Source organism: Somniosus microcephalus, unplaced genomic scaffold (assembly GCF_052327205.1).
Source record: "Somniosus microcephalus isolate GS21.2 unplaced genomic scaffold, FLI_Smic_1.0 unresolved_chr2, whole genome shotgun sequence".
NCBI classification, from domain to species: Eukaryota; Metazoa; Chordata; class Chondrichthyes; order Squaliformes; family Somniosidae; genus Somniosus; species Somniosus microcephalus.
This window is the reverse complement of record NW_028225180.1, coordinates 82,389,331-82,410,823: the sequence shown is the minus strand read 5'-3', so window position 1 is coordinate 82,410,823 and position 21,493 is coordinate 82,389,331. Positions and strand designations below refer to the sequence as shown.

The 21,493-nt window shown below is 50.4% G+C and overlaps 1 protein-coding gene across 1 annotated transcript in view; it reads left to right on the top strand.

Moving 5' to 3' along the window:
• Window positions 1-21,493, top strand: part of LOC147092921 (mitogen-activated protein kinase kinase kinase 11-like) — a 135,075-nt gene that overhangs the window by 52,187 nt on the left and 61,395 nt on the right. The window lies entirely within an intron of this gene.

Here is a 21,493-nt window from a genome sequence, read left to right as displayed (position 1 = left end):
CCGTGTTATACAGTGACAGACCTGTACCCACCAGTACTGTACCCCAGTGTTATAGTGACAGACCTGTACCCACCAGTACTGTACCCCAGTGTTATAGTGACAGACCTGTACCCACCAGTACTGTACCTCAGTGTTATACAGCACAGACCTGTACCCACCAGTACTGTACCCCAGTGTTATACAGTGACAGACCTGTACCCACCAGTGCTGTACCCCAGTGTTATACAGTGACAGACCTGTACCCACCAGTACTGTACCCCAGTGTTATACAGTGACAGACCTGTACCCACCAGTACTGTACCCCAGTGTTATACAGCGACAGACCTGTACCCACCAGTACTGTACCCCAGTGTTATACAGTGATAGACCTGTACTCACCAGTACTGTTCCCCAGTGTTAGACACGGACAGACCTGTACCCACCAGTACTGTACCCGTGTTATAGTGACAGACCTGTACCCACCAGTACTGTACCCCTGTGTTATAGTGCCAGACCTGTACCCACCAGTACTGTACCGCAGTGTTATAGTGACAGACCTGTGCCCACCAGTACTGCACCCCAGTGTTATACAGTGACAGACATGTACCCACCAGTACTGTACCCCAGTGTTATATACAGTGATAGACCTGTACCCACCAGTACTATACCCCAGTGTTATACAGTGACAGACCTGTACCCACCAGTACTGTACCCAAGTGTTATACAGTGACAGACCTGTACCCACCAGTACTGTACCCCAGTGTAAGTGACAGACCTGTACCCACCAGTACTGTACCCCAGTGTTATACATTGACAGACCTGTACCCACCAGTACTGTACCCCAGTGTTATACAGTGATAGACCTGTACTCACCAGCACTGTTCCCCAGTGTTATACAGGGACAGACCTGTACCCACCAGTACTGTACCCCAGTGTTATACAGCGACAGACTGGTACCCACCAGTACTGTACCCCACTGTTATACAGTGACAGACTTGTACCCACCAGTACTGTACCCCAGTGTTATAGTGACAGACCTGTACCCACCAGTACTGTACCCCAGTGTTAGTGGCAGACCTGTACCCACCAGTACTGTACACGTGTTCTACAGTGACAGCCCTGTCCTCACCAGTACTGTACCCCAGTGTTATACAGCGACAGGCCTGTACCCACCAGTACTGTACCCCAGTGTTACAGTGACAGACCTGTACCCACCAGTACTGTACCCGTGTTATACAGTGATAGACCTGTACCCACCAGTACTATACCCCAGTGTTATACAGGGACAGACCTGTACCCACCAGTACTGTACCCCACTGTTATACAGTGACAGACCTGTACCCACCAGTACTGTACCCCAGTGTTATAGTGACAGACCTGTACCCACCAGTACTGTACACGTGTTCTACAGTGACAGACCTGTACTCACCAATACTGTACCCCAGTGTTATACAGTGACAGACCTGTACCCACCAGTACTGTACCCCAGTGTTGTACAGCGACAGACCTGTACCCACCAGTACTGTACCCCAGTGTTATAGTGACAGACCTGTACCCACCAGTACTGTACCCCAGTGTTATAGTGACAGACCTGTACCCACCAGTACTGTACCTCAGTGTTATACAGCACAGACCTGTACCCACCAGTACTGTACCCCAGTGTTATACAGTGACAGACCTGTACCCACCAGTGCTGTACCCCAGTGTTATACAGTGACAGACCTGTACCCACCAGTGCTGTACCCCAGTGTTATACAGTGACAGACCTGTACCCACCAGTACTGTACCCCAGTGTTATACAGCGACAGACCTGTACCCACCAGTACTGTACCCCAGTGTTATACAGTGACAGACCTGTACCCACCAGTACTGTACCCCAGTGTTATACAGGGACAGACCTGTACCCACCAGTACTGTACCCCAGTGTTATACAGCGACAGACCTGTACCCACCAATACTGTACCCCAGTGTTATACAGTGACAGACCTGTACCCACCAGTACTGTACACGTGTTCTGCAGTGACAGACCTGTACCCACCAGTACTGTACCCCAGTGTTATACAGTGACAGACCTGTACCCACCAGTGCTGTACCCCAGTGTTATACAGTGACAGACCTGTACCCACCAGTACTGTACCCCAGTGTTATACTGACAGACCTGTACCCACCAGTACTGTACCCCAGTGTTATAGTGACAGACCTGTACCCACCAGTACTGTACCCCAGTGTTTTTCAGTGACAGACCTGTACCCACCAGTACTGTACCCCAGTGTTACAGTGAAAGACCTGTACCCACCAGTACTGTACCCCAGTGTTATACAGTGACAGACCTGTACCCACCAGTACTGTACCCCAGTGTTATACAGTGACAGACCTGTACCCACCAGTCCTGTACCCCAGTGTTATAGTGACAGACCTGTACCCACCAGTACTGTACACGTGTTATACAGTGACAGACCTGTACCCACCAGTACTGTACACGTGTTCTGCAGTGACAGACCTGTACTCACCAGTACTGTACCCCAGTGTTGTAGTGACAGACCTGTACCCACCAGTACTGTACCCCAGTGTTATACAGTGACAGACCTGTACCCACCAGTACTGTACCCCAGTGTGAAAGTGACAGACCTGTACCCACCAGTACTGTACACGTGTTCTACAGTGACAGACCTGTACCCACCAGTACTGTACCCCAGTGTTATACAGTGACAGACCTGTACCCACCAGTACTGTACCCTAGTGTTATAGTGACAGACCTGTACCCACCAGTACTGTACCCCAGTGTTATAAAGTGACAGACCTGTACCCACCAGTACTGTACCTCAGTGTTATACAGTGACAGACCTGTACCCACCAGTACTGTACACGTGTTATACAGTGACAGACCTGTACCCACCAGTACTGTACCCCAGTGTTATAGTGACAGACCTGTACCCACCAGTACTGTACACGTGTTCTACAGTGACAGACCTGTACTCACCAGTACTGTACCCCAGTGTTATACAGTGACAGACCTGTATCCACCAGTACTGTACCCCAGTGTTATACAGCGACAGACCTGTACCCACCAGTACTGTACCCCAGTGTTATAGTGACAGACCTGTACCCACCAGTACTGTACCCCAGTGTTACAGTGACAGACCTGTACCCACCAGTACTGTACCCCAGTGTTATACAGTGACAGACCTGTACCCACCAGTACTGTACCCCAGTGTTCTACATTGACAGACCTGTACCCACCAGTACTGTACCCCAGTGTTAGTGACAGACCTGTGCCCACCAGTACTGCACCCCAGTGTTATATACAGTGATAGACCTGTACCCACCAGTACTATACCCCAGTGTTATACAGAGACAGACCTGTACCCACCAGTACTGTACCCCAGTGTTATACAGTGACAGACCTGTACCCACCAGTACTGTACCCTAGTGTTATACAGTGACAGACCTGTACCCACCAGTACTGTACCCCAGTGTTATACAGTGACAGACCTGTACCCACCAGTACTGTACCCGTGTTATACAGTGACAGACCTGTACCCACCAGTACTGTACCCCAGTGTTAAAGTGACAGACCTGTACCCACCAGTACTGTACCCCAGTGTTATACAGTGACAGACCTGTACCCACCAGTACTGTACCCCAGTGTTCTACATTGACAGACCTGTACCCACCAGTACTGTACCCCAGTGTTATACAGTGATAGACCTGTACTCACCAGTACTGTTCCCCAGTGTTATACAGGGACAGACCTGTACCCACCAGTACTGTACCCGTGTTATAGTGACAGACCTGTACCGACTAGTGCTGTACCCCAGTGTTATACAGTGACAGACATGTACCCACCAGTACTGTACCCCAGTGTTATACAGTGATAGACCTGTACCCACCACTACTATACCCCAGTGTTATACAGAGACAGACCTGTACCCACCAGTACTGTACCCCAGTGTTATACAGTGACAGACCTGTACCCACCAGTACTGTACCCCAGTGTTATACAGTGACAGACCTGTACCCACCAGTACTGTACCCCAGTGTTAGTGACAGACCTGTACCCACCAGTACTGTACCCCAGTGTTATAGTGACAGACCTGTACCCACCAGTACTGTACCCCAGTGTTATACATTGACAGACCTGTACCCACCAGTACTGTACCCCAGTGTTATACAGTGATAGACCTGTACCCACCAGTACTGTACCCCAGTGTTATACAGCGACAGACCGGTACCCACCAGTACTGTACCCCAGTGTTATACAGTGACAGACCTGTACCCACCAGTACTGTACCCCAGTGTGAAAGTGACAGACCTGTACCCACCAGTACTGTACCCCAGTGTTAGTGACAGACCTGTACTCACCAGTACTGTACCCCAGTGTTATACAGTGACAGACCTGTACCCACCAGTACTGTACCCCAGTGTTATATAGCGACAGACCTGTACCCACCAGTACTGTACCCCAGTGTTATAGTGACAGGCCTGTACCCACCAGTACTGTACCCATGTTGTACAGTGATAGACCTGTACTCACCAGTACTGTTCCCCAGTGTTATACAGGGACAGACCTGTACCCACCAGTACTGTACCCGTGTTATAGTGACAGACCTGTACCCACCAGTACTGTACCCCTGTGTTCTAGTGACAGACCTGTACCCACCAGTACTGTACCCCAGAGTTATAGTGACAGACCTGTACCCACCAGTACTGTATCCCAGTGTTATACAGCACAGACCTGTACCCACCAGTACTGTACCCCAGTGTTATACAGTGACAGACCTGGACCCACCAGTACTGTACCCCAGTGTTATACAGTGACAGACCTGTACCCACCAGTACTGTACCCCAGTGTTAGATAGTGACAGACCTGTACCCACCAGTACTGTACCCCAGTGTTATACAGCGACAGACCTGTACCCACCAGTACTGTACCCCAGTGTTATAGTGACAGACCTGTACCCACCAGTACTGTACCCGTGTTATACAGTGACAGACCTGTACCCACCAGTACTGTACCCCAGTGTTATACATTGACAGACCTGTACCCACCAGTACTGTACCCCAGTGTTATACAGTGATAGACCTGTACTCACCAGTACTGTTCCCCTGTGTTCTACAGGGACAGACCTGTACCCACCAGTACTGTACCCCAGTGTTATACAGCGACAGACCTGTACCCACCAGTACTGTACCCCAGTGTTATACAGTGACAGACCTGTACCCACCAGTACTGTACCCCAGTGTTATAGTGACAGACCTGTACCCACCAGTACTGTACCCCAGTGTTATAGTGACAGACCTGTACCCACCAGTACTGTACCCCAGTGTTAGTGACAGACCTGTACCCACCAGTACTGTACCCCAGTGTTATACAGCACAGACCTGTATCCAGCAGTACTGTACCCCAGTGTTATACAGTGACAGACCTGTACCCACCAGTACTGTACCCCAGTGTTATACAGCGACAGACCTGTACCCACCAGTACTGTACCCCAGTGTTATAGTGACAGACCTGTACCCACCAGTACTGTACACGTGTTCTACAGTGACAGACCTGTACTCACCAGTACTGTACCCCAGTGTAATAGTGACAGACCTGTACCCACCAGTACTGTACCCCAGTGTTATACAGTGACAGACATGTACCCACCAGAACTGTACCCCAGTGTTATACAGTGATAGACCTGTACCCACCAGTACTTTTCCCCAGTGTTATACAGAGACAGACCTGTACCCACCAGTACTGTACCCCAGTGTTATGCAGTGACAGACCTGTACCCACCAGTACTGTACCCCAGTGTTAGTGACAGACCTGTACCCACCAGTACTGTACATGTGTTAAACAGTGACAGACCTGTACCCACCAGTACTGTACACGTGTTATACAGTGACAGACCTGTACCCACCAGTACTGTACCCCAGTGTTATACAGCGACAGACCTGTACCCACCAGTACTGTACCCCAGTGTTATAGTGACAGATCTGTACCCACCAGTACTGTACCCGTGTTATACAGTGACAGACCTGTACCCACCAGTACTGTACCCCAGTGTTTTTCAGTGACAGACCTGTACCCACCAGTGCTGTACCCCAGTGTTATACAGTGACAGACCTGTACCCACCAGTACTGTACCCCAGTGTTATAGTGACAGACCTGTACCCACCAGTACTGTACCCCAGTGTTATACAGCGACATACCTGTACCCACCAGTACTGTACCCCAGTGTTATCGTGACAGACCTGTACCCACCGGTACTGTACACGTGTTCTACAGTGACAGACCTGTACTCACCAGTACTGTACCCCAGTGTTATACAGGGACAGACCTGTACCCACCAGTACTGTACCCCAGTGTTATACAGCGACAGACCTGTACCCACCAGTACTGTACCCCAGTGTTATACAGTGACAGACCTGTACCCACCAGTACTGTACCCCAGTGTTAGTGACAGACCTGTACCCACCAGTACTGTACCCGTGTTATAGTGACAGACCTGTACCCACCAGTACTGTACCCCAGTGTTATAGTGACATACCTGTACCCACCAGTACTGTACCCCAGTGTTATAGTGACAGACCTGTACCCACCAGTACTGTACCCGTGTTATACAGTGGCAGACCTGTACCCACCAGTACTGTACCCCAGGGTTATACAGTGACAGACCTGTCCCCACAAGTGCTGCACCCCAGTGTTATACAGTGACAGACCTGGACCCACCAGTACTGTATCCCAGTGTTGTACAGCGACAGACCTGTACTCACCAGTACTGTACCCCAGTGTTATACAGTGACAGACCTGTACCCACCAGTACTGTACCCCAGTGTTGTACAGCGACAGACCTGTACCCACCAGTACTGTACCCCAGTGTTATAGTGACAGACCTGTACCCACCAGTACTGTACCTGTGTTATACAGTGACAGACCTGTACCCACCAGTACTGTACCCCAGTGTTATAGTGACAGACCTGTACCCACCAGTACTGTACCCCAGTGTTATACACTGACAGAACTGTACCCACCAGTACTGTACCCCAGTGTTCTACATTGACAGACCTGTACCCACCAGTACTGTACCCCAGTGTTCTAGTGACAGACCTGTACCCACCAGTACTGTACCCGTGTTATACAGTGACAGACCTGTACCCACCAGTACTGTACCCCAGTGTTATAGTGACAGACCTGTACCCACCAGTACTGTACCCCAGTGTTATACAGTGACAGACCTGTACCCACCAGTACTGTACCCCAGTGTTCTACATGGACAGACCTGTACCCACCAGTACTGTACCCCAGTGTTAGTGACAGACCTGTACCCACCAGTACTGTACCCCAGTGTTATACAGTGACAGACCTGTACCCACCAGTACTGTACCCCAGTGTTATACAGTGATAGACCTGTACTCACCAGTACTGTTCCCCAGTGTTATACAGGGACAGACCTGTACCCACCAGTACTGTACCCCAGTGTTATACAGCGACAGACCGGTACCCACCAGTACTGTACCCCAGTGTTATACAGTGACAGACCTGTACCCACCAGTACTGTACCCCAGTGTTATAGTGACAGACCTGTACCCACCAGTACTGTACACGTGTTCTACAGTGACAGACCTGTTCTCACCAGCACTGTACCCCAGTGTTATACAGTGACAGACCTGCACCCACCAGTACTGTACCCCAGTGTTATATAGCGACAGACCAGTACTGTACCCCAGTGTTATAGTGACAGGCCTGTACCCACCAGTACTGTACCCGTGTTATACAGTGATAGACCTGTACCCACCAGTACTATACCCCAGTGTTTTAAGGGACAGACCTGTACCCACCAGTACTGTACCCCAGTGTTCGACATTGACAGACCTGTACCCACCAGTACTGTACCCCAGTGTTATACAGTGATAGTCCTGTACTCACCAGTACTGTTCCCCAGTGTTATACAGGGACAGACCTGTACCCACCAGTACTGTACCCGTGTTATAGTGACAGACCTGTACCCACCAGTACTGTACCCGTGTTATAGTGACAGACCTGTACCCACCAGTACTGTACCCCTGTGTTATAGTGACAGACCTGTACCCACCAGTACTGTACCCCAGTGTTATAGTGACAGACCTGTGCCCACCAGTACTGCACCCCAGTGTTATACAGTGACAGACATGTACCCACCAGTACTGTACCCCAGTGTTATATACAGTGATAGACCTGTACCCACCAGTACTGTACCCCAGTGTTATACAGTGACAGACCTGTACCCACCAGTACTGTACCCTAGTGTTATACAGTGACAGACCTGTACCAACCAGTACTGTACCCCAGTGCTATACAGTGACAGACCTGTACCCACCAGTACTGTACCCCAGTGTTAGTGACAGACCTGTACCCACCAGTACTGTACCCCAGTGTTATACAGTGACAGCCCTGTCCTCACCAGTACTGTCCCCCAGTGTTATACAGTGACAGACCTGTACCCACCAGTACTGTACCCCAGTGTTATACAGCGACAGGCCTGTCCCCACCAGTACTGTACCCCAGTGTTACAGTGACAGACCTGTACCCACCAGTACTGTACCCGTGTTATACAGTGATAGACCTGTACCCTCCAGTACTATACCCCAGTGTTATACAGGGACAGACCTGTACCCACCAGTACTGTACCCCAGTGTTATACAGCGACAGACCTGTACCCACCAGTACTGTACCGCAGTGTTGGTGACAGACCTGTACCCACCAGTACTGTACCCCAGTGTTATACAGTGACAGACCTGTACCCACCAGTGCTGTACCCCAGTGTTATACAGTGACAGACCTGCACCCACCAGTACTGTACCCCAGTGTTATACAGCGACAGACCTGTACCCACCAGTACTGTACCCCAGTGTTATACAGTGACAGACCTGTACCCAGCCATACTGTACCCCAGTGTTATAGTGACAGACCTGTACCCACCAGTACTGTACATGTGTTATACAGTGACAGACCTGTACCCACCAGTACTGTACCCCAGTGTTATACAGCGACAGACCTGTACCCACCAGTACTGTACCCCAGTGTTATAGTGACAGACCTGTACCCACCAGTACTGTACACGTGTTCTACAGTGACAGACCTGTACTCACCAATACTGTACCCCAGTGTTATACAGTGACAGACCTGTACCCACCAGTACTGTACCCCAGTGTTATACAGCGACAGACCTGTACCCACCAGTACTGTACCCCAGTGTTATAGTGACAGACCTGTACCCACCAGTACTGTACCCGTGTTATACAGTGACAGACCTGTACCCACCAGTACTGTACCCCAGTGTTATTGTGACAGACCTGTACCCACCAGTACTGTACCCCAGTGTTATACAGTGACAGACCTGTACCCACCAGTACTATACCCCAGTGTTATACAGAGACAGACCTGTACCCACCAGTACTGTACCCCAGTGTTATACAGTGACAGACCTGTACCCACCAGTACTGTACCACAGTGTTATACAGTGACAGACCTGTACCCACCAGTACTGTACCCCAGTGTTAGTGACAGACCTGTACCCACCAGTACTGTACCCCAGTGTTATGCAGTGACAGACCTGTACCCACCAGTACTGTACCCCAGTGTTATACAGTGATAGACCTGTACTCACCAGTACTGTTCCCCAGTGTTATACAGGGACAGACCTGTACCCACCAGTACTGTACCCCAGTGTTATACAGCGACAGACCGGTACCCACCAGTACTGTACCCCAGTGTTATACAGTGACAGTCCTGTACCCACCAGTACTGTACCCCAGTGTTACAGTGACAGACCTGTACCCACCAGTACTGTACCCCAGTGTTAGTGACAGACCTGTACCCACCAGTACTGTACACGTGTTCGACAGTGACAGACCTGTACCCACCAGTACTGTACCCCAGTGTTATACAGTGACAGACCTGTACCCACCAGTACTGTACCCCAGTGTTATATCGCGACAGACCTGTACCCACCAGTACTGCACCCCAGTGTTATAGTGACAGGCCTGTACCCACCAGTACTGTACCCGTGTTATACAGTGATAGACCTGTACCCACCAGTACTATACCCCAGTGTTATACAGGGACAGACCTGTACCCACCAGTACTGTACCCCAGTGTTCTACATTGACAGACCTGTACCCACCAGTACTGTACCCGTGTTATAGTGACAGACCTGTACCCACCAGTACTGTACCCCTGTGTTATAGTGACAGACCTGTACCCACCAGTACTGTACCCCAGTGTTATAGTGACAGACCTGTGCCCACCAGTACTGCACCCCAGTGTTATACAGTGACAGACATGTACCCACCAGTACTGTACCCCAGTGTTATATACAGTGATAGACCTGTACCCACCAGTACTGTACCCCAGTGTTATACAGTGACAGACCTGTACCCACCAGTACTGTACCCTAGTGTTATACAGTGACAGACCTGTACCCACCAGTACTGTACCCCAGTGTTATACAGTGACAGACCTGTACCCACCAGTACTGTACCCCAGTGTTAGTGACAGACCTGTACCCCAGTGTTATACAGTGACAGACCTGTACCCACCAGTACTGTACCCCAGTGTTATACAGTGACAGACCTGTACCCACCAGTACTGTACCCCAGTGTTAGTGACAGACCTGTACCCACCAGTACTGTACACGTGTTCTACAGTGACAGCCCTGTACCCACCAGTACTGTACCCCAGTGTTATACAGCGACAGGCCTGTACCCACCAGTACTGTACCCCAGTGTTACAGTGACAGACCTGTACCCACCAGTACTGTACCCGTGTTATACAGTGATAGACCTGTACCCTCCAGTACTATACCCCAGTGTTATACAGGGACAGACCTGTACCCACCAGTACTGTACCCCAGTGTTATACAGTGACAGACCTGTACCCACCAGTACTGTACCCCAGTGTTATACAGTGACAGACCTGTACCCACCAGTACTGGACCGCAGTGTTGGTGACAGACCTGTACCCACCAGTACTGTACCCCAGTGTTATACAGTGACAGACCTGTACCCACCAGTACTGTACACGTGTTCTACAGTGACAGACCTGTACTCACCAGTACTGTACACGTGTTCTACAGTGACAGACCTGTACTCACCAATACTGTACCCCAGTGTTATACAGTGACAGACCTGTACCCACCAGTACTGTACCCCAGTGTTATACAGCGACAGACCTGTACCCACCAGTACTGTACCCCAGTGTTATAGTGACAGACCTGCACCCACCAGTACTGTACCCGTGTTATACAGTGACAGACCTGTACCCACCAGTACTGTACCCCAGTGTTATAGTGACAGACCTCAACCCACCAGTACTGTACCCCAGTGTTATAGTGACAGACCTGTACCCACCAGTACTGTACCCCAGTGTGAAAGTGACAGACCTGTACCCACCAGTACTGCACCCCAGTGTTATACAGTGACAGACCTGTACCCACCAGTACTGTACCCCAGTGTTATACATTGACAGAGCTGTACCCACCAGTACTGTACCCCAGTGTTATACAGCGACAGACCTGTACCCACCAGTACTGTACCCCAGTGTTATACAGTGACAGACCTGTACCCACCAGTACTGTACCCCAGTGTTATACAGGGACAGACTTGCACCCACCAGTGCTGTACACGTGTTATACAGTGACAGACCTGTACCCACCAGTACTGTACCCCAGTGTTATACAGCGACAGACCTGTACCCACCAGTACTGTACCCCAGTGTTATAGTGACAGACCTGTACCCACCAGTACTGTACACGTGTTCTGCAGTGACAGACCTGTACCCACCAGTACTGTACCCCAGTGTTATACAGTGACAGACCTGTACACACCAGTGTTGTACCCCAGTGTTATACAGTAACAGACCTGTACCCACCAGTACTGTACCCCAGTGTTATACTGACAGACCTGTACCCACCAGTACTGTACCCCAGTGTTATAGTGACAGACCTGTACCCACCAGTACTGTACCCCAGTGTTATACAGTGACAGACCTGTACCCACCAGTACTGTACCCCAGTGTTATAGTGACAGACCTGTACCCACCAGTACTGTACACGTGTTCTACAGTGACAGACCTGCACTCACCAGTACTGTACCCCAGTGTTATACAGTGACAGACCTGTACCCACCAGTACTGTACCCTAGTGTTTTTCAGTGACAGACCTGTACCCACCAGTACTGTACCCCAGTGTTATAAAGTGACAGACCTGTACCCACCAGTACTGTACCCCAGTGTTATACAGTGACAGACCTGTACCCATCGGTACTGTACCACAGTGTTATACAGTGACAGACCTGTACCCACCATTACTGTACCCCAGTGTTATACAGTGACGGACCTGTACCCACCAGTACTGTACCCAGTGTTATACAGTGACAGACCTGTACCCACCAGTACTGTACACCAGTGTTAGTGACAGACCTGTACCCACCAGTACTGTACCCTAGTGTTATACAGCGACAGACCTGTACCCACCAGTACTGTACCCCAGTGTTATACAGCGACAGACCTGTACCCACCAGTACTGTACCTCAGTGTTATACAGTGACAGACCTGTACCCACCAGTACTGTACCCCAGTGTTATACAGCACAGACCTGTACCCAGCAGTACTGTACCCCAGTGTTATACAGCGACAGACCTGTACCCACCAGTACTGTACCCCAGTGTTGGTGACAGACCTGTACCCACCAGTACTGTACCCCAGTGTTAGTGACAGACCTGTACCCACCAGTACTGTACCTCAGTGTTATACAGTGACAGACCTGTACCCACCAGTACTGTACCCCAGTGTTATTCAGCACAGACCTGTACCCAGCAGTACTGTACCCCAGTGTTATACAGTGACAGACCTGCACCCACCAGTGCTGTACCCCAGTGTTATACAGTGACAGACCTGTACCCACCAGTGCTGTACCCCAGTGTTATAGTGACAGACCTGTACCCACCAGTACTGTACCCCAGTGTTATAGTGACAGACCTGTACCCACCAGTACTGTACCCCAGTGTTATACAGCGACAGACCTGAACCCACCAGTACTGTACCCCAGTGTTATAGTGACAGACCTGTACCCACCAGTACTGTACCCCAGTGTTATAGTGACAGACCTGTACCCACCAGTACTGTACCCCAGTGTTATACAGCGACAGACCTGAACCCACCAGTGCTGTACCCCAGTGTTATAGTGACAGACCTGTACCCACCAGTACTGTACCCCAGTGTTATAGTGACAGACCTGTACCCACCAGTACTGTACCCCAGTGTTATACAGCGACAGACCTGTACCCACCAGTACTGTACCCCAGTGTTATAGTGACAGACCTGTACCCACCAGTACTGTACCCGTGTTATAGTGACAGACCTGTACCCACCAGTACTGTACCCCAGTGTTATAGTGACAGACCTGTACCCACCAGTACTGTACCCCAGTGTTATGCAGTGACAGACATGTACCCACCAGTACTGTACCCCAGTGTTATACAGTGATAGACCTGTACCCACCAGTACTATACCCCAGTGTTATACAGAGACGACCTGTACCCACCAGTACTGTACCCCAGTGTTATGCAGTGACAGACCTGTACCTGCCAGTACTGTACCCCACTGTTATACAGTGACAGACCTGTACCCACCAGTACTGTACCAGTGTTATACAGTGACAGACCTGTACCCACCAGTACTGTACACGTGTTATACAGTGACAGACCTGTACCCACCAGTACTGTACCCCAGTGTTATCGTGACAGACCTGTACCCACCAGTACTGTACCCCAGTGTTATACAGCGACAGACCTGTACCCACCAGTACTGTACCCCAGTGTTATAGTGACAGACCTGTACCCACCAGTACTGTACACGAGTTCTACAGTGACAGACCTGTACTCACCAGTACTGTACCCCAGTGTTATACAGGGACAGACCTGTACCCACCAGTACTGTACCCCAGTGTTATATAGCGACAGACCTGTACCCACCAGTACTGTACCCCAGTGTTATACAGTGACAGACCTGTACCCACCAGTACTGTACCCCAGTGTTACAGTGACAGACCTGTACCCACCAGTACTGTACCCGTGTTATAGTGACAGACCTGTACCCACCAGGACTGTACCCCAGTGTTATAGTGACAGACCTGTACCCACCAGTACTGTACCCCAGTGTTGCACAGTGACAGACCTGTACCCACCAGCACTGTACCCCAGTGTTATACAGTGACAGACCTGTACCCACCAGTACTGTACCTCAGTGTTATACAGCGACAGACCTGTACCCACCAGTATTGTACCCAGTGTTATACAGTGACAGACCTGTACCCACCAGTACTGTACCCCAGTGTTTGTGACAGACCTGTACCCACCAGTACTGTACCCCAGTGTTATACAGTGACAGACCTGTACCCACCAGTACTGTACCCCAGTGTTCTACATTGACAGACCTGTACCCACCAGTACTGTACCCCAGTGTTATACAGTGACAGACCTGTACCCACCAGTACTGTACCCTAGTGTTATACAGTGACAGACCTGTACCAACCAGTACTGTACCCCAGTGCTATACAGTGACAGACCTGTACCCACCAGTACTGTACCCCAGTGTTAGTGACAGACCTGTACCCACCAGTACTGTACCCCAGTGTTATACAGTGACAGCCCTGTCCTCACCAGTACTGTCCCCCAGTGTTATACAGTGACAGACCTGTACCCACCAGTACTGTACCCCAGTGTTATACAGCGACAGGCCTGTCCCCACCAGTACTGTACCCCAGTGTTACAGTGACAGACCTGTACCCACCAGTACTGTACCCGTGTTATACAGTGATAGACCTGTACCCTCCAGTACTATACCCCAGTGTTGTACAGGGACAGACCTGTACCCACCAGTACTGTACCCCAGTGTTATACAGCGACAGACCTGTACCCACCAGTACTGTACCGCAGTGTTGGTGACAGACCTGTACCCACCAGTACTGTACCCCAGTGTTATACAGTGACAGACCTGTACCCACCAGTGCTGTACCCCAGTGTTATACAGTGACAGACCTGCACCCACCAGTACTGTACCCCAGTGTTATACAGCGACAGACCTGTACCCACCAGTACTGTACCCCAGTGTTATACAGTGACAGACCTGTACCCAGCCATACTGTACCCCAGTGTTATAGTGACAGACCTGTACCCACCAGTACTGTACATGTGTTATACAGTGACAGACCTGTACCCACCAGTACTGTACCCCAGTGTTATACAGCGACAGACCTGTACCCACCAGTACTGTACCCCAGTGTTATAGTGACAGACCTGTACCCACCAGTACTGTACACGTGTTCTACAGTGACAGACCTGTACTCACCAATACTGTACCCCAGTGTTATACAGTGACAGACCTGTACCCACCAGTACTGTACCCCAGTGTTATACAGCGACAGACCTGTACCCACCAGTACTGTACCCCAGTGTTATAGTGACAGACCTGTACCCACCAGTACTGTACCCGTGTTATACAGTGACAGACCTGTACCCACCAGTACTGTACCCCAGTGTTATAGTGACAGACCTGTACCCACCAGTACTGTACCTGTGTTATACAGTGACAGACCTGTACCCACCAGTACTGTACCCCAGTGTTATACACTGACAGACCTGTACCCACCAGTACTGTACCCCAGTGTTCTACATTGACAGACCTGTACCCACCAGTACTGTACCCCAGTGTAAAAGTGACAGACCTGTACCCACCAGTACTGTACCCGTGTTATACAGTGACAGACCTGTACCCACCAGTACTGTACCCCAGTGTTATAGTGACAGACCTGTACCCACCAGTACTGTACCCCAGTGTTATACAGTGATAGACCTGTACCCACCAGTACTATACCCCAGTGTTATACAGAGACAGACCTGTACCCACCAGTACTGTACCCCAGTGTTATACAGTGACAGACCTGTACCCACCAGTACTGTACCACAGTGTTATACAGTGACAGACCTGTACCCACCAGTACTGTACCCCAGTGTTAGTGACAGACCTGTACCCACCAGTACTGTACCCCAGTGTTATGCAGTGACAGACCTGTACCCACCAGTACTGTACCCCAGTGTTATACAGTGATAGACCTGTACTCACCAGTACTGTTCCCCAGTGTTATACAGGGACAGACCTGTACCCACCAGTACTGTACCCCAGTGTTATACAGCGACAGACCGGTACCCACCAGTACTGTACCCCAGTGTTATACAGTGACAGTCCTGTACCCACCAGTACTGTACCCCAGTGTTACAGTGACAGACCTGTACCCACCAGTACTGTACCCCAGTGTTAGTGACAGACCTGTACCCACCAGTACTGTACACGTGTTCGACAGTGACAGACCTGTACCCACCAGTACTGTACCCCAGTGTTATACAGTGACAGACCTGTACCCACCAGTACTGTACCCCAGTGTTATATCGCGACAGACCTGTACCCACCAGTACTGCACCCCAGTGTTATAGTGACAGGCCTGTACCCACCAGTACTGTACCCGTGTTATACAGTGATAGACCTGTACCCACCAGTACTATACCCCAGTGTTATACAGGGACAGACCTGTACCCACCAGTACTGTACCCCAGTGTTCTTCATTGACAGACCTGTACCCACCAGTACTGTACCCGTGTTATAGTGACAGACCTGTACCCACCAGTACTGTACCCCTGTGTTATAGTGACAGACCTGTACCCACCAGTACTGTACCCCAGTGTTATAGTGACAGACCTGTGCCCACCAGTACTGCACCCCAGTGTTATACAGTGACAGACATGTACCCACCAGTACTGTACCCCAGTGTTATATACAGTGATAGACCTGTACCCACCAGTACTGTACCCCAGTGTTATACAGTGACAGACCTGTACCCACCAGTACTGTACCCTAGTGTTATACAGTGACAGACCTGTACCCACCAGTACTGTACCCCAGTGTTATACAGTGACAGACCTGTACCCACCAGTACTGTACCCCAGTGTTAGTGACAGACCTGTACCCCAGTGTTATACAGTGACAGACCTGTACCCACCAGTACTGTACCCCAGTGTTATACAGTGACAGACCTGTACCCACCAGTACTGTACCCCAGTGTTAGTGACAGACCTGTACCCACCAGTACTGTACACGTGTTCTACAGTGACAGCCCTGTACCCACCAGTACTGTACCCCAGTGTTATACAGCGACAGGCCTGTACCCACCAGTACTGTACCCCAGTGTTACAGTGACAGACCTGTACCCACCAGTACTGTACCCGTGTTATACAGTGATAGACCTGTACCCTCCAGTACTATACCCCAGTGTTATACAGGGACAGACCTGTACCCACCAGTACTGTACCCCAGTGTTATACAGTGACAGACCTGTACCCACCAGTACTGTACCCCAGTGTTATACAGTGACAGACCTGTACCCACCAGTACTGGACCGCAGTGTTGGTGACAGACCTGTACCCACCAGTACTGTACCCCAGTGTTATACAGTGACAGACCTGTACCCACCAGTACTGTACACGTGTTCTACAGTGACAGACCTGTACTCACCAGTACTGTACACGTGTTCTACAGTGACAGACCTGTACTCACCAATACTGTACCCCAGTGTTATACAGTGACAGACCTGTACCCACCAGTACTGTACCCCAGTGTTATACAGCGACAGACCTGTACCCACCAGTACTGTACCCCAGTGTTATAGTGACAGACCTGCACCCACCAGTACTGTACCCGTGTTATACAGTGACAGACCTGTACCCACCAGTACTGTACCCCAGTGTTATAGTGACAGACCTGTACCCACCAGTACTGTACCCCAGTGTTATAGTGACAGACCTGTACCCACCAGTACTGTACCCCAGTGTGAAAGTGACAGACCTGTACCCACCAGTACTGTACCCCAGTGTTATACAGTGACAGACCTGTACCCACCAGTACTGTACCCCAGTGTTATACAGGGACAGACTTGCACCCACCAGTGCTGTACACGTGTTATACAGTGACAGACCTGTACCCACCAGTACTGTACCCCAGTGTTATACAGCGACAGACCTGTACCCACCAGTACTGTACCCCAGTGTTATAGTGACAGACCTGTACCCACCAGTACTGTACACGTGTTCTGCAGTGACAGACCTGTACCCACCAGTACTGTACCCCAGTGTTATACAGTGACAGACCTGTACACACCAGTGTTGTACCCCAGTGTTATACAGTAACAGACCTGTACCCACCAGTACTGTACCCCAGTGTTATACTGACAGACCTGTACCCACCAGTACTGTACCCCAGTGTTATAGTGACAGACCTGTACCCACCAGTACTGTACCCCAGTGTTATACAGTGACAGACCTGCACTCACCAGTACTGTACCCCAGTGTTATACAGTGACAGACCTGTACCCACCAGTACTGTACCCTAGTGTTTTTCAGTGACAGACCTGTACCCACCAGTACTGTACCCCAGTGTTATAAAGTGACAGACCTGTACCCACCAGTACTGTACCCCAGTGTTATACAGTGACAGACCTGTACCCATCGGTACTGTACCACAGTGTTATACAGTGACAGACCTGTACCCACCATTACTGTACCCCAGTGTTATACAGTGACGGACCTGTACCCACCAGTACTGTACCCAGTGTTATACAGTGACAGACCTGTACCCACCAGTACTGTACACCAGTGTTAGTGACAGACCTGTACCCACCAGTACTGTACCCTAGTGTTATACAGCGACAGACCTGTACCCACCAGTACTGTACCCCAGTGTTATACAGCGACAGACCTGTACCCACCAGTACTGTACCTCAGTGTTATACAGTGACAGACCTGTACCCACCAGTACTGTACCCCAGTGTTATACAGCACAGACCTGTACCCAGCAGTACTGTACCCCAGTGTTATACAGCGACAGACCTGTACCCACCAGTACTGTACCCCAGTGTTGGTGACAGACCTGTACCCACCAGTACTGTACCCCAGTGTTAGTGACAGACCTGTACCCACCAGTACTGTACCCCTGTGTTAGTGACAGACCTGTACCCACCAGTACTGTACCTCAGTGTTATACAGTGACAGACCTGTACCCACCAGTACTGTACCCCAGTGTTATTCAGCACAGACCTGTACCCAGCAGTACTGTACCCCAGTGTTATACAGTGACAGACCTGCACCCACCAGTGCTGTACCCCAGTGTTATACAGTGACAGACCTGTACCCACCAGTGCTGTACCCCAGTGTTATAGTGACAGACCTGTACCCACCAGTACTGTACCCCAGTGTTATAGTGACAGACCTGTACCCACCAGTGCTGTACCCCAGTGTTATACAGCGACAGACCTGAACCCACCAGTACTGTACCCCAGTGTTATAGTGACAGACCTGTACCCACCAGTACTGTACCCCAGTGTTATAGTGACAGACCTGTACCCACCAGTACTGTACCCCAGTGTTATACAGCGACAGACCTGAACCCACCAGTGCTGTACCCCAGTGTTATAGTGACAGACCTGTACCCACCAGTACTGTACCCCAGTGTTATAGTGACAGACCTGTACCCACCAGTACTGTACCCCAGTGTTATACAGCGACAGACCTGTACCCACCAGTACTGTACCCCAGTGTTATAGTGACAGACCTGTACCCACCAGTACTGTACCCGTGTTATAGTGACAGACCTGTACCCACCAGTACTGTACCCCAGTGTTATAGTGACAGACCTGTACCCACCAGTACTGTACCCCAGTGTTATGCAGTGACAGACATGTACCCACCAGTACTGTACCCCAGTGTTATACAGTGATAGACCTGTACCCACCAGTACTATACCCCAGTGTTATACAGAGACGACCTGTACCCACCAGTACTGTACCCCAGTGTTATGCAGTGACAGACCTGTACCTGCCAGTACTGTACCCCACTGTTATACAGTGACAGACCTGTACCCACCAGTACTGTACCAGTGTTATACAGTGACAGACCTGTACCCACCAGTACTGTACACGTGTTATACAGTGACAGACCTGTACCCACCAGTACTGTACCCCAGTGTTATCGTGACAGACCTGTACCCACCAGTACTGTACCCCAGTGTTATACAGCGACAGACCTGTACCCACCAGTACTGTACCCCAGTGTTATAGTGACAGACCTGTACCCACCAGTACTGTACACGAGTTCTACAGTGACAGACCTGTACTCACCAGTACTGTACCCCAGTGTTATACAGGGACAGACCTGTACCCACCAGTACTGTACCCCAGTGTTATATAGCGACAGACCTGTACCCACCAGTACTGTACCCCAGTGTTATACAGTGACAGACCTGTACCCACCAGTACTGTACCCCAGTGTTACAGTGACAGACCTGTACCCACCAGTACTGTACCCGTGTTATAGTGACAGACCTGTACCCACCAGGACTGTACCCCAGTGTTATAGTGACAGACCTGTACCCACCAGTACTGTACCCCAGTGTTGCACAGTGACAGACCTGTACCCACCAGCACTGTACCCCAGTGTTATACAGTGACAGACCTGTACCCACCAGTACTGTACCTCAGTGTTATACAGCGACAGACCTGTACCCACCAGTATTGTACCCAGTGTTATACAGTGACAGACCTGTACCCACCAGTACTGTACCCCAGTGTTTGTGACAGACCTGTACCCACCAGTACTGTACCCCAGTGTTATACAGTGACAGACCTGTACCCACCAGTACTGTACCCCAGTGTTCTACATTGACAGACCTGTACCCAGCAGTACTGTACCCCAGTGTTATACAGTGATAGACCTGTACCTACCAGTACTGTACCCCAGTGTTATAGTGACAGACCTGTACCCACCAGTACTGCACCCCAGTGTTATACAGTGACAGACATGTACCCACCAGTACTGTACCCCAGTGTTATACAGTGATAGACCTGTACCCACCAGTACGATACCCCAGTGTTATACAGAGACAGACCTGTGCACACCAGTACTGTACCCCAGTGTTATACAGCGACAGACCGGTACCCACCAGTACTGTACCCCAGTGTTATACAGTGACAGACCTGTACCCACCAGTACTGTACCCCAGTGTTATAGTGACAGACCTGTACCCACCAGTACTGTACCCCAGTGTTATAGTGACAGACCTGTACCCACCAGTACTGTACCCCAGTGTTATAGTGACAGACCTGTACCCACCAGCACTGTCCCCCAGTGTTATACAGCACAGACCTGTACCCACCAGTACTGTACCCTCGTGTTATACAGCACAGACCTGTACCCCAGTGTTATACAGTGACAGACCTGTACCCACCAGTACTGTACCCCAGTGTTATACAGCACAGACTTGTACCCACCAGTACTGTACCCCAGTGTTATACAGCACAGACCTGTACCCACCAGTACTGTACCCCAGTGTTATACAGTGACAGACCTGTACCCACCAGTCCTGTACCCCAGGGTTACACAGTGACAG